At 44.3% G+C, this 12,066-nt stretch overlaps 1 protein-coding gene across 3 annotated transcripts in view; it reads right to left on the bottom strand.

The window, feature by feature from the left end:
- TMTC1 (transmembrane O-mannosyltransferase targeting cadherins 1) overlaps positions 1-12,066 on the bottom strand; it is a 139,449-nt gene that overhangs the window by 24,607 nt on the left and 102,776 nt on the right. The gene's annotated exons all lie outside the window — the stretch shown is intronic.

Genomic DNA, 12,066 nt, shown 5'->3' with positions numbered 1-12,066 from the left:
CTATCTTTCTGTTAATGGCCCATCATTGTCCTGTGCATGACTCAGAGATAACTCCCTCCGGACTATCTTCTGTTGATGAGCCTCATCAACACTTGGCCTCATGACTCATTACCCCATTGTGAGATGCTCCACCCAGAGGGAGGAACCAAGCATCCCATCGTGGATATAATCTGGGACTCTGAACACCAGAGACAACCTTTCCAATGGATTTCCAGAGGACGGGCGCTACACAGCCACCACTGGACCTTCTGAGGAAGAGCAGACCCTTTCCACTGGATCACTGCTTCGACAGAACCACATCCACCACTTCAGGAGGACTGTAGCCACCATTTTATTGGACTGCTACCGCCACCCTGACTAACAGGGTGTCAGGTTATATCCTGGCTCTGTCAGTTTAACCCAGTGTTTTCTGCCTTTTTTAAAAATTTCCCTATTAAATTGTTATTCTGACTTGGTGCCTCCCACTGGTTTGTTTTCAAACTAGTACATAGGTCCTTCACCAGAAAACTCCAGACGTGGAAGCGATCCAGGACAAGATTCAAGTATCCAGGACCCTTTGTGCAGTAAGTAGGTGAGAACTGAGGGTCATTACGATAAGGAAATAAATTTCTGACAGACGCCCACAGAGGTCCCTGGTGACCAGCTGTGTGAGAAGTTCTGATGCTCTGAGGACAAGTCATCTGACAGTTCTTTGCCTTAGGTCCCTCATGGGAAAGTGATGTGGATAATGACATTAAAAGCAGTTGGCTATGAAAGCACAGGGTACAGCATGGGAAGGGGCATTTAAAGGAAGAAGGGATTAAGACTCTATAGTATAGCCTGACTAAAGTTTGCAACTGTTTTTAATCCAAGACTTTCCATGGTGGGATTTTTTTTTTTCTTTGCCTGGAGTTTTTCACCATGTCAGTTCAGCCCTGGGATTTTCTGTGCTTAAGTACCATGAATAATTTAGCATTTTATACACTGCTGCAACATTTGTATCAGTCACATTTTCACTCCACAGCTCATAAATGATTTTGGCAAGGTCTTATTTGGGGGTGAAGCTGGAAACAGTCAAGGGAACTCTGGGAGAAATGGGTGTACACCATTAAGTAAGAGAAAAGCCCCAAGTCCTTTTTCCACCTAGCAAACAAGCACTGCAAAGCCACGTATTTGAGGAGAAATTGTTCAGGGATGCAGCCATGTGTGTTTTTTAAAAAGTGGCCTGTTATAATAACAAAAGATATATATAGTGACCATCATTCATAGCAAATAAAGACTACAGAGTGCCAGCATCCCTCCCACACAGATGAGCATCCCATCTCGCAGAGGTCACCACTTCTGCTGCAAGCCCTCAGGTGCACTGCCCAGTGTCCACACTCACCCTCGCCACCTGCATTCGCTGCTCAAGTGACTTGGGAAGAGACCCCTACCTGAACTTGTCACAGAGTAGCAAAGAGTAGGAAATCTGTAGTGAGAACTGAGTTGACATAGAAATAGCACCACTTTCCATCACTGAAGCTCCCCAGTGAGCCTGATGCATTTTGGGATGTGAGAGGCTTCCTGTGCTTGGAGAAGTACCAGCAAAAGACAAGATGATGATGAGGGTGTAGTGTGGAGTCTTGACCTTGGCCCTCAAATCCATCTGTCATCTAGTCTAAGTCTTTCCAGGGTGGGAGAAATGTGTTCCAGAGCAACAGCAGGGGAGGAAAGAAAAGGGCCAAGCTTGCTTGTTCTTCAGCACTTGGAATGCAGCTCTGTGTGACACCTTGACCAGACTCTTGAGCAAAGAACATCTCAGGGCAAATGACCAAGGGCTCGGTCTTGTTTCCCATTTTCTCCATGGGATTTTGACATCGTTTTGGACCAAGAAAAAGCTCTGGCAGTTGCATTTTTTGAGCCTTTTTTACCAGAAGGCTATGATAAAAGCATGAGCTACTTCTGTCAGTACTCACGCATAAACCAGCTCTAATATTTGACATGAAGTCACTTGAGTTATGAGTGGGCAAAAGGATTTCAGACAATTCTTGGGCAAGTCAGAAACAGATTAACATTTTACAGCCCTAAACCTGATGGTTTTTCTCTCAAATTTTCAGAAATTAATTCTGTTCTTGGCCTTTAGTGCTCCTATGGCATTTTAGGCCCAGGAGATTTGCTTGCACCAATTTGGAGTGAATGAAAACTCAAGATTAAAGAAGGGAACTGATTTCACCTTTAAAGTGCACAGTTCTGACCAGCAGCTCCATAAATACACTTCCGAGCTCAGTGCTAAAACCTCTCAACACCAAATCACAGCAAGTCTCTCTTGTATCCTGGGCTCTATTTCTTGTCTTTTACATTTATTCATTACATCTTGTTGCCCTTTCCAAGAAATGTAAGTGAAAACCCAGAACCTCAGCAAGCACAAATTGTCTGCTTAAACCCACTTAGCATCTGGCCTGAAGAACTTAGGCCATCTGCAATTTTACATATCTGAACAAAAGAGAAATTCTGACCCCAGCGAGCTAAGGCAGTGGCGTTGGGCTTTGCCGCTAGGGCTCAGCTCTTTTATTTCTCTCCAAATATTTCATTTGGAATATTGCTTTATTATGGTGGTAGAGCAGGCTGCCACTCAACTGAGTTCAGCAGAACAACCAAGCCTAAGAGAGAATCACCTCTGGTAAAGTAACCAGAGCCAGAGTCTGAGCCCATGACCATCCATGCCATTACAGAATCAGTGAACGACAGAATGTTTTGGGATGTAAAGACCATCTTTTCCAATTCCCATCCACTATGGGCAGGGACACCTTCCACTAGACCAGGTTTTTCAAAGCCCCATCCAACCTGGCCTTGGACACTTCCAGGAATGGGGCATCCACAGCTTCTATGAACAATGTGTTCCAGTGCCTCAACATTCTCACAGTAAAGAATTTCTTCCTAATATCCCATCCAAACTTGCCCTCTTTCAGTTTATGCTGCTTTCACACCACCCTCAAATCGTTCCCAAGAATGGTCCAGGCCTGAGCCCACGTCAGAGTTTGGTCCCAAAAGCCAAGGTGGACTTGGCCACTGTCTCTCAGAGATACAAACATTTACTGAATACTTCCACGTCAATTTATGCCAGTTGACCTCCAGGCTAGAGAATGTGGACCAGATCATTTTTTTATTCATTAACATGGATGTTGAATAAAGGACTAGCAGCCCTATTTAAACTACCCTCTGTTCAGGCACACCCACTTCTGTCAATAACAGCTCCCTGGGAATAAAAACAGAGCACAACAAAGTCTTGTGGCAGGATTTACGCAGGAGCATAAACCTTGACCACAAGTTACCAACTGAACCAACATTTACTCAAGAACTTGCTTTTGCTGTAGGTGGCTTGTTGTAATGGAGGGAGACACATGTACTTCTCCCATTTTGAAGTTATCAGGAGGTTTGTGATGTTTATCAAGACTTCTGGAATTGGTCTCAATGAATCCTAATATTCAGCATTAGCTTATTTTGATCATAAGCTCTCTAATGCAAACATTGTCTCTTCTCCATTCTTCATTGATACGAAGAATGTGTTTATTTCTTAGAAGGGTTAGAAACACATTACCAGGACAAGGAGCTCTCCAATTAACCTGGGGTCTCTTCATGCCACAATAACGACAATACTCAGAATCCAGACTTTGTTTTATAAACCATCACTCTGAGGACACTGAGATGCAGGAGATCAATTATTAGAACATATCTAGCTTATTTTGCAGCTTCTCTTACGAAACAAAGCTTTCTACGTGGACATATATAGAGCTGTATTTTCCTTGCCACCACCACTGATAATGGTAACAGTCTGCAGGCAATACCCTTCTTGCTATGCATCTGATTAGGCAGAAATTCCTCTAGGCTTCACCTAATCAAATGCAAGTGCTGCATTATTTATGAAACAAAGCTGAATTTCATTAAACTTATTCTACAAGTAGCAGTTCATGTAAAAAATCAGTTTATCCTTTCCTTTAGAAATCAGAATAATTTTCTTTAAAATCTACATTCAAGGATAATTATAATAGAAGTCTTGGAATAGCAAAATTATGGGAAAGCAACCCATGAAAGTACATTTTAAAGCAGACTGAGATTTCATTTCTTAAGAGAAGACAAGTGGGATGTTTCCTTGTTGCAGAATGAATAATTCAAACGGTTCCTCCAATGCTGTATCTGCAATTGTCAGAATAAATTTCAGCAGCCTTCCCTTTAACTATTACAGGTATAGACTGCACAAGAACTCCTGTTAGTAATTATCCCCACTTCTTTTAGGTTAGCAAAATTCCCTCTAATACCACTGAACAAAAGCCCTTTTGACTTGCACAGTCAAGAGATTTCCAGTTTCCCAAGACGATACCAGGTATAAAACAGATACAGTCATCAAAACGCTGATGACCATTTATTCTGCTTTTTCATTTAATGCCACTATTATCTGAAATGGTAGGGGTATTTAAAAAAAAATTTGAAGGGCTTTGTTTGGCTCCTATCTGAATTACAAGACAATTACAGAAAGAAGAGAAAGGGAGGAAATTTGTTGTCATGACTGCAACCTATGATCCTCTAAGAATTTTAATTCTTTTAATTCAGATTGAGAGAGACCACTTAAACAACTGGCAAGTTCTGCTCACAGTCCTGCCTTTAAACATCACCTGGTTTGGTGCCAGGGGTATTCAGGGGAGGAAGGCATTAGTGCGACAACTACCCAGCATTATGTGGGTTTTGCACAGGCATTGCTGTGTGGGTAGCAAGCAGCAGGGGATGGGGCCAGACCAACATGCAATTAGCCTGGAAAACTACCATGGACAGCATGGAAAAGGCTGTAATGTCATCTTTCAGGGGTCTGGGCAGCCCCCCACAGGCACTGCATGATAGAAGAGGTTACTGAAAGCAGCCCAGAGACACTTCTCAGAACTGGGACAGTCCTGAGATGTCACATGAGGGTGACTCTTCCTGATGCTCCAGCCCAGTGACCAGCCCTTCACCACTCTCCAAGGGCTGACAAAAAGCCTGTTGAAAGCACGCTCCCAGTGACTTATGAGTTCTTATAACCATTATAAAACTCGTAAGCAACCCCGATCATCATTAACCCAGCAGCCATGACATGGCAGCAGCAGAAAGAAAAATCTGCCTGCATCATCTCCATAATATTCAAAGGAGCTCCAAGCATACTATTTTCTTCTATAAATAAATAATAAAATAATAAATGAAAAATAATTTAAAAATAAATGATTCAGTTGGGGAGATCTAGTGTGCCTGTTTTTTGTTAATGCATCTTTTGATTAAATAATGCATTTAAACTCAGCACTCACAGGGACCCCGCCACCTTTGAGGCAGCTGTGATAACTCAGCCCCCTGTGCTGCCCTGACAAAACAGGCTGTGTCACCTCTCTGTGGCAAGAGGAGAGCTTGAAGAGCCCTGGGTCAGACCTCTCACCACTCCTCCTCCATACAACAGGACACTTCCCTGACAGCCACTCTTGGCTCTCCTGATGCCTGTCCAACCCTACCACAAAGCTCAGCATCCATGGGGCTCCCTGCAGCCACATTAGGCACATGGACTCAGGCCTTAATTACCCAGGCCCAATTACTTGCTGGCAGGATGGCAACTTGCTTTTAAGGCACGTTTTACCCCATTCCAATATATACTGTAATTATTGGCATTGTTTTGCCAACGAAAGTAAGAATGTTATATGAATAACGTTTCCATCTGTGCCAAGTTTTAATACTGCCCATTTTGTATTTACTCCAGTATACCATTTCAAGCCAATTTTCCAATTTTAATATTACATCACACTCGTTTTCATGTATTTATGTGAGTTCTCAATAAAGCTCTATGTCAGGCTGAATTAAAGCACGATTTGATGTAATTCTGAGACCAGTCATCCTTTGGGGAACAATCCTGCACTGGCAACAATTCAGGTCATGGCCTCATGACAGTGTGGCACCTTGTTCCAAGAGCAGCTCTACATGATGTGTAGGTCATGAAGGCAGATCCTATGTCTTCCTCAAAAAGGTTTTCAACTTGCAACATTTGAATTTCTTTCATAGAAGGAGAGGTGATCCTGCAATATCAAGCAGCAGCTGGCTGTCTCTTGAAGAGTTCTAGTAGTTGCATCAATATTTCCTCAAAGGTAACACCCTTCAGCTTGGCAGAAGGTTGTGGCAGGCTGGGGTTTTTGTATTTAAAAAAGCACCTAGAAATCCTGCTGAAAGTCAGGCAAGTGAGAGATCTAATGCTTTTAGGTTCCTTTGAAAGCCTCAGGCATAATCTTCTTCGGTGAAAGCATGACAAAGCAGCAAGATTCCTGGCTGTACACAGCACAGCCTGGAGCTGGGTATTACATCACACCCTTTTCCATGCACTCGGCTGCAAGGGGGTCCTGACACAACACCAGGAGTAAGACAGGGAGTGATCCCATCCCAGTCTGGTGCTGGGGGCTCAAAGAGCATCCCTGAGCAGTGCTGTGGGTCCCATGAGGATCCTCATTGCTGTTACATGGGCCAGCTCAGCTCCTGAGGGAGGTCCTGCTCACAAGTCAGCGCGGGGTCATGCCTGATCAGCAGCGTCTACAGCAGGATCTTGATCTAACCTGGGATCTCCAGAGGCTGACTGGGTATAAATAGCAAGTGCTGAATCACAGCCAGGGATCAGTGGAAGGAAGTAAGGTCCTGGTTTTATGGCTTCTCCCCCTGCCCATCAGCCCAGCAGGCAGGAACAGCAGCCCACAGGCGCCCTGCCACCAGCAAACCCTCTCAGCAGGGTGAGCCTCCAAGGCTGAAGGGCAGAGCACCCTGATATTGAGGGAAACCTCTCCAGGACAGAAATGCCAAAACAAACAAACAAACAAACAAACAAACCAGAGACTCTCAGTAGATTTAATCTGTAAATTGACAAAAACCTCGTTAATTCTTTGAGCTTGACATCCATTAAGGAAAAATACCCCCAACCCACAACAATATCTGAAAGCTTGCCATTCAAATAACCAATCTGTAGCACACTAAACAATATTACAATTTATAAATTTTCATTACATTTTCAAATTTGGGCAGGCATAGAAGCCTGAGAGTTAGAGCTGAGTCAAACAAAGTTTAAGTCAAACAATATCACAGCTAAATATAAATAAATAAAATCCTTCCTGCTAAACTTGCATGTTCCCTGAAGTGTGGAGGCAACATGAGGTTATCAAATGGGGCTGTCTGCTTATTCTCTCACATAAAGAATTTATGCAGGATCCACGTAAGTCTTGAAAATCCCAGAAACCTCAACACTCCCAAAGCCCAGCAAAGGACTAATAATTCACAACATGCCTGACTTATAGACAGTGTGAACAATGCAGGCACCTCCACAGAGCCCAAAGAATCTTGAGGGACCCCACAGCAAACAAGAGACCATCAGGTGAGCCCTTCAATCAAACGTGACATGAGGGGATAAAATACCAACATACTCTCACTGAAGCAGACGGGGGTGAAATCACACCTGCCATCTCCCGAGGCTCCCAGGTGCCAGGGGAAGCTGTACAGCCCCATACTGTACAGTTTTCATAAAAACAAGGACAGCAGGCTAAGAAAAAAGCAGTGGCTGTGGGAATGAGTAACTAACCCTTGCATTTGAGGTTATCACTAGCCAGAAGTGAAAGGTAGACTTAAACATGTGCAAAATACAGCCGTAAGTTTCTCTCTGCATAACCCACATAAAAATAAAAATAGATGCCTTGTCCTAATAAGAAAACACCTTTTCATCAGAAAAGCATTTTTCTTTCCCCATATTATCAGTCCCCAATACATAAGTAGGCAGAGCTTTGATGCAGTATCGGAGAAAGGCTATGGAGTTGTCATCCTCAGAGCTGATGGGGGCTTTTCCCTAAGAAGATGTATTTGAAAAGCCAGCAAGTCCCTGAAGGGCAGCATTGAAGGACCTGTACCCACAACAGACACCATGGTATAGGAAGGGACCCCACCTGTAACCACCAGTGTCCAGGGCTGAGTTACACATCCATCTGTCCATCCCAGCAGGCACACCCAGCTTCTACAGCTCTAAATGCACACATACTGTCTCTGCATTGGGGCTCATGGTTGCACTTAATACCAGTTCAGTTTTTAAGTAAATAAAAGCCTGTGCCTTGATTGATTGTTATTTTATCACTAAAAAGCAGAAAAACTGAGCAGAGGGGTAACAGCCCTCAAAACAGGCAGGGATTAGAACTTTATATAGAGAACAGGTTCAAAAATAAATCACACTGGCTGAAGTAATTTGGCCACCATCCCATGCAATGTGTTGTAAAGGCCATGAAGTCTCTGATTCAAATTCTCAAGCAGCCCTTTCAGCCATCAATTACCTTTAAAATACTCAACAATTCCATCCAGCTTCAGGACAGCCACCACACACCTACACAATACTCCTTAAGCCTATTGTCAAAGCTCAAATCAGACCACCACACAAAGTTACTCCCAACCACTTGGACATGATCCACCTCCAGCCCGTAACATCCACTATTGCAGAGTATTACATGAAATCTCTATGAAGATGTTCCAGGCTTGATCCAAGGGCCTGATCTAAGTAATATCAGAATGTCAGAAGGGCACTCATGGTTTCGGGAGCAAATGCAGCCACGGCAGCCACAGCAAAGCAGCACTGCACATTTTTTACTCACTAAAAACAGGCTAACAAATGGTGCTCATATTTTAATTCTTCCCAGAAATAAATCACAGATGGTATCCAAGGCCACCTGCAGTCCATGCTGAGAGGCATTTTCAAGGCAAATACACTGACACACACACATAAAGGGCTGGAAGAATACAATTTTTTTACTGCATGGAGAGTGCAATTTAACTGAATTTAAACAACCCCAGATACCGATGATTTAAGATATATAAAACCCCAGCAGGAAGGTGTGTGAGAAAGCTTAAGAAGAAACCCGAGTCTCCCTTACAGCATTAGGGCTTTATTTCTAAAATGTAGTGAGTTGAAAGAACAGCCTTGCTTTTTTTCTTTTCTACCCATTTTCATGATGCTATGAACCAATTTTGTTCCCTCAAATGAGGGATACGAACAAGCTACTTACACTGTTTTCCCTTCTCCATCTAGCCTGTGTTTGAGTACTAAGGATACATAACCATGATTTCATGACCCTTACTGATGCCCCAAACCAGCATTCCCAGTTCCCACGCTGTAAGCAATGGCCTAAGATGTATTATTTGCAAGCTCCTCTGCAAGAGCTAGACCACACAAATTGCAGCACCACGTGTTTTCATACTGGTTTCTCTGTCTCCTGGCCCACTCTCTCCTCTCTCTGAAGGCTGAACAGCAGAACAGCTCCCTGAACTGCAAAGAAAGGCAGGCCAAGAGTTCTCACTTGCTGTCCAGAGGCTCCCTCCTCCAGAAGACGCCACAAGGGGGAATGAAGCTTTCTGCGTGGCAGGCTGGTCCCCTTCCCGCTCTGTTTGGTCAGCAGCATTTGGCAGGGAAAGCCTAAGGGGAGTTTGTGGCTAGGAACCTGCTGATGGACATGTACACACACAGAGGTAACGCTGCAGAAATGTGTGCATTCTCAGGTACACACACCAGTGCATTTATGTACATAAATTCACAGGATCACACTACATGAGGTGGATGCCTCCTGCAGGACTCTGTGCTGTCAGGCATGTTTTAACATCCAGAAGGCAAACATGAATTTTTAGATGATGACCTTTTTTCAGACACAGAAATATTGCTTGGATAGCCCAGAACTATTATTAGTGTGTTTGTCCACCCAAGGATTTATTTAGTGTGTTTATCCAGCCAGGAACCCAGCAACCTCCTTCAGCCCCACCCACTGATGCTCACATCGATCTGCCCTCCATGGGAAACACTGCCCTGGCAACAAACATGGAGAGGGATGGTAAGACAGAACTGCTTTGGGAATTAAAATGTTGAATGAGTGCAATTGTAGGAGGGAAGACAAATTATTTTTCTTCCCTCCACTGTTAAAAGGAGATTGATTTAATTGATAACAAATGTTCACCAAATGGGTTTTAAGGCTCAGGCGTTCTTCTCTCTCTGCACGTCAGCCCATGTGCTTTCCTGAGGAGCAATAAAACAGTCTCAACAGTAACATCAAGCACACAAGGCTGGGGAGAAGCAGGACGAAATCTTGGTAACTATCAACAACAGCAAAAACATCTTCATTAGCACATCAGAGTTGTTCTTCATATTTGAGTGAGGTTGCACCACCTCATATTCTCACTCACAAATGGGAGACAAGTGGTGAGATACATTTCAGGTAAGATCAGCACTGTTTGATCTCCAGGAGCAGAGGTTCTCCAGAATTCCTAACAACAGCCACAAACCTGCAGCAGAAGCAGCAAGAATGTTAAGGCCATCTTTCAGAATAGTCGTGGTCAATTCACATCTCAGGTGGAGTATTTCCAGCCTTTACTTTCTGCAGGAAAAAACCCCAAAAAAACCCCAGGATCTCCTGGGGTCACTACCATATGTCAGGCAAACCAGTGAAGCAGTCTAATCCAGCGGTGTGTTTTTCTTGTTTTACTGCAGGTAAGATGAAAGGTTTATAACCCACTCGACAATTGCTGAATGCCAGCTGTTTGTCGGGCCTGTTTTACGGGTAACTCATCTGGCATCTCTGAAGGGCTCCATTTCCATTCCCCTTTTACAAACTACATATAGGAAGAGCTTTTCCTACATACAAAGAATTTTTGTTCTTTTCATTCTCTCCATCTCCAATTCCAACGTCATCCTCCATTTGTGCACTTCATTTCAGTTTTCACTTCTTGGAGAGCATAATTAGATTGCACTGATTACCCAAGCCTGGCTAGGTCAGGGTGTTGTGTCACTGGCCTCTGGGCTGGGCTGAGGAATGAGTTATCTGATGGGCCACCTGCAATGGCACCAACAGGTGGTTGTTGGGACTGATTGCCAAGTTTGCCTTGAAAACCTCCCCTGCAGTTTCACTGTCAGAGAAAACACATTACACTCCTCCAGCACTTTTGTGCCCTGAAGCCAACAGAGGTGCACCAACATTTGCCAGCAGGGAATCCCACCTGTGTCTGAAAGCAGGAAAGGGAGCAGTTAAAGCATTGGGGATCACTTTTCCAGGATTTAGTACCAATTGCTAGGATTTCACTAGGTGACTTGTGTGCACTTCAACATCTTTTCCCACAGCTACAACTTCACAGGAGCAATGTGTTGCTTTGCCAAGCAGACCCATGGCAGCCAGCACTTCTGGCAGAGCAGGAGCGCGTGGAAGTGCATCCTTACATTGGTGGAGTTGGTGGAACGGCAATTGCTCGCAGTTCAAGCAGCACAGTGCAGACTGACAACATCACTTTTGTTTACTAAACAATTAAACTCATTCACCAGAGATCAAGCAGACCTGCACTGTCATTTGGCACAAAGCTGGAATAGTGGATGAGCCATCACACACTGAGGCACTGCAGCTCTCCCTTTCCTGTCTCCCAGGAGCTCCCAGGCAGCAAGCCGTGTCCTTATCGACTCCATTTCCTTATTAATTCCCTATTGATCTGCTCACTGAGCACTAGGCAGAAATAATATTTTTATCTTCTGTACTCTTGGCTGTGCTGCCATTGGATTGTGAAGCCTCCTGAGTAGCTTGGGTTTTCTGTAACATGGGGAGGGATGGATCCACCCACACTTGCTGGGAGATCAGGCACTCAGTGAGGGGTACCTGTGGGAAATCATGAAAGCTTGTTGTGTGAATACCTCAGCTGCTGGTCTGCCTGCTCCCTGTTATGGAAATTTACAGAGTGATAATTCATCTTTCCAGGTCAAGCCAGTGGCCAAAAATATCCTGAGCCATCAAAATCTGCTCAGGATATTACAGCTACTACCTCCTTCTCTCTAATTGTGGAGATTGGTCTACAATCAGAGCAGTCTGTGAGGAGCTGGTGTCTGTAAGGATGGATAAACAGCTGGTTTTTGTGATACCTGTGTAGGGTCTGCCACTGTATCTGCCTGAGGCTGCCTGTCCCACACCCAGCAGCTTCTCCACTGCTTCAACACAGCCATCAAATGTAGGCACTCAGCAGCAGCTGCAGGGCCCCCACACAGCCCCTGGCACTGCAGAAAGGGTC

Source organism: Corvus kubaryi, unplaced genomic scaffold, assembly GCF_017639235.1.
Source record: "Corvus kubaryi isolate FWS band 111438036 unplaced genomic scaffold, C.kubaryi_AGA036_p1.0 74, whole genome shotgun sequence".
Taxonomy (NCBI): domain Eukaryota; kingdom Metazoa; phylum Chordata; class Aves; order Passeriformes; family Corvidae; genus Corvus; species Corvus kubaryi.
This window is presented reverse-complemented; position numbering and strand designations above follow the sequence as displayed.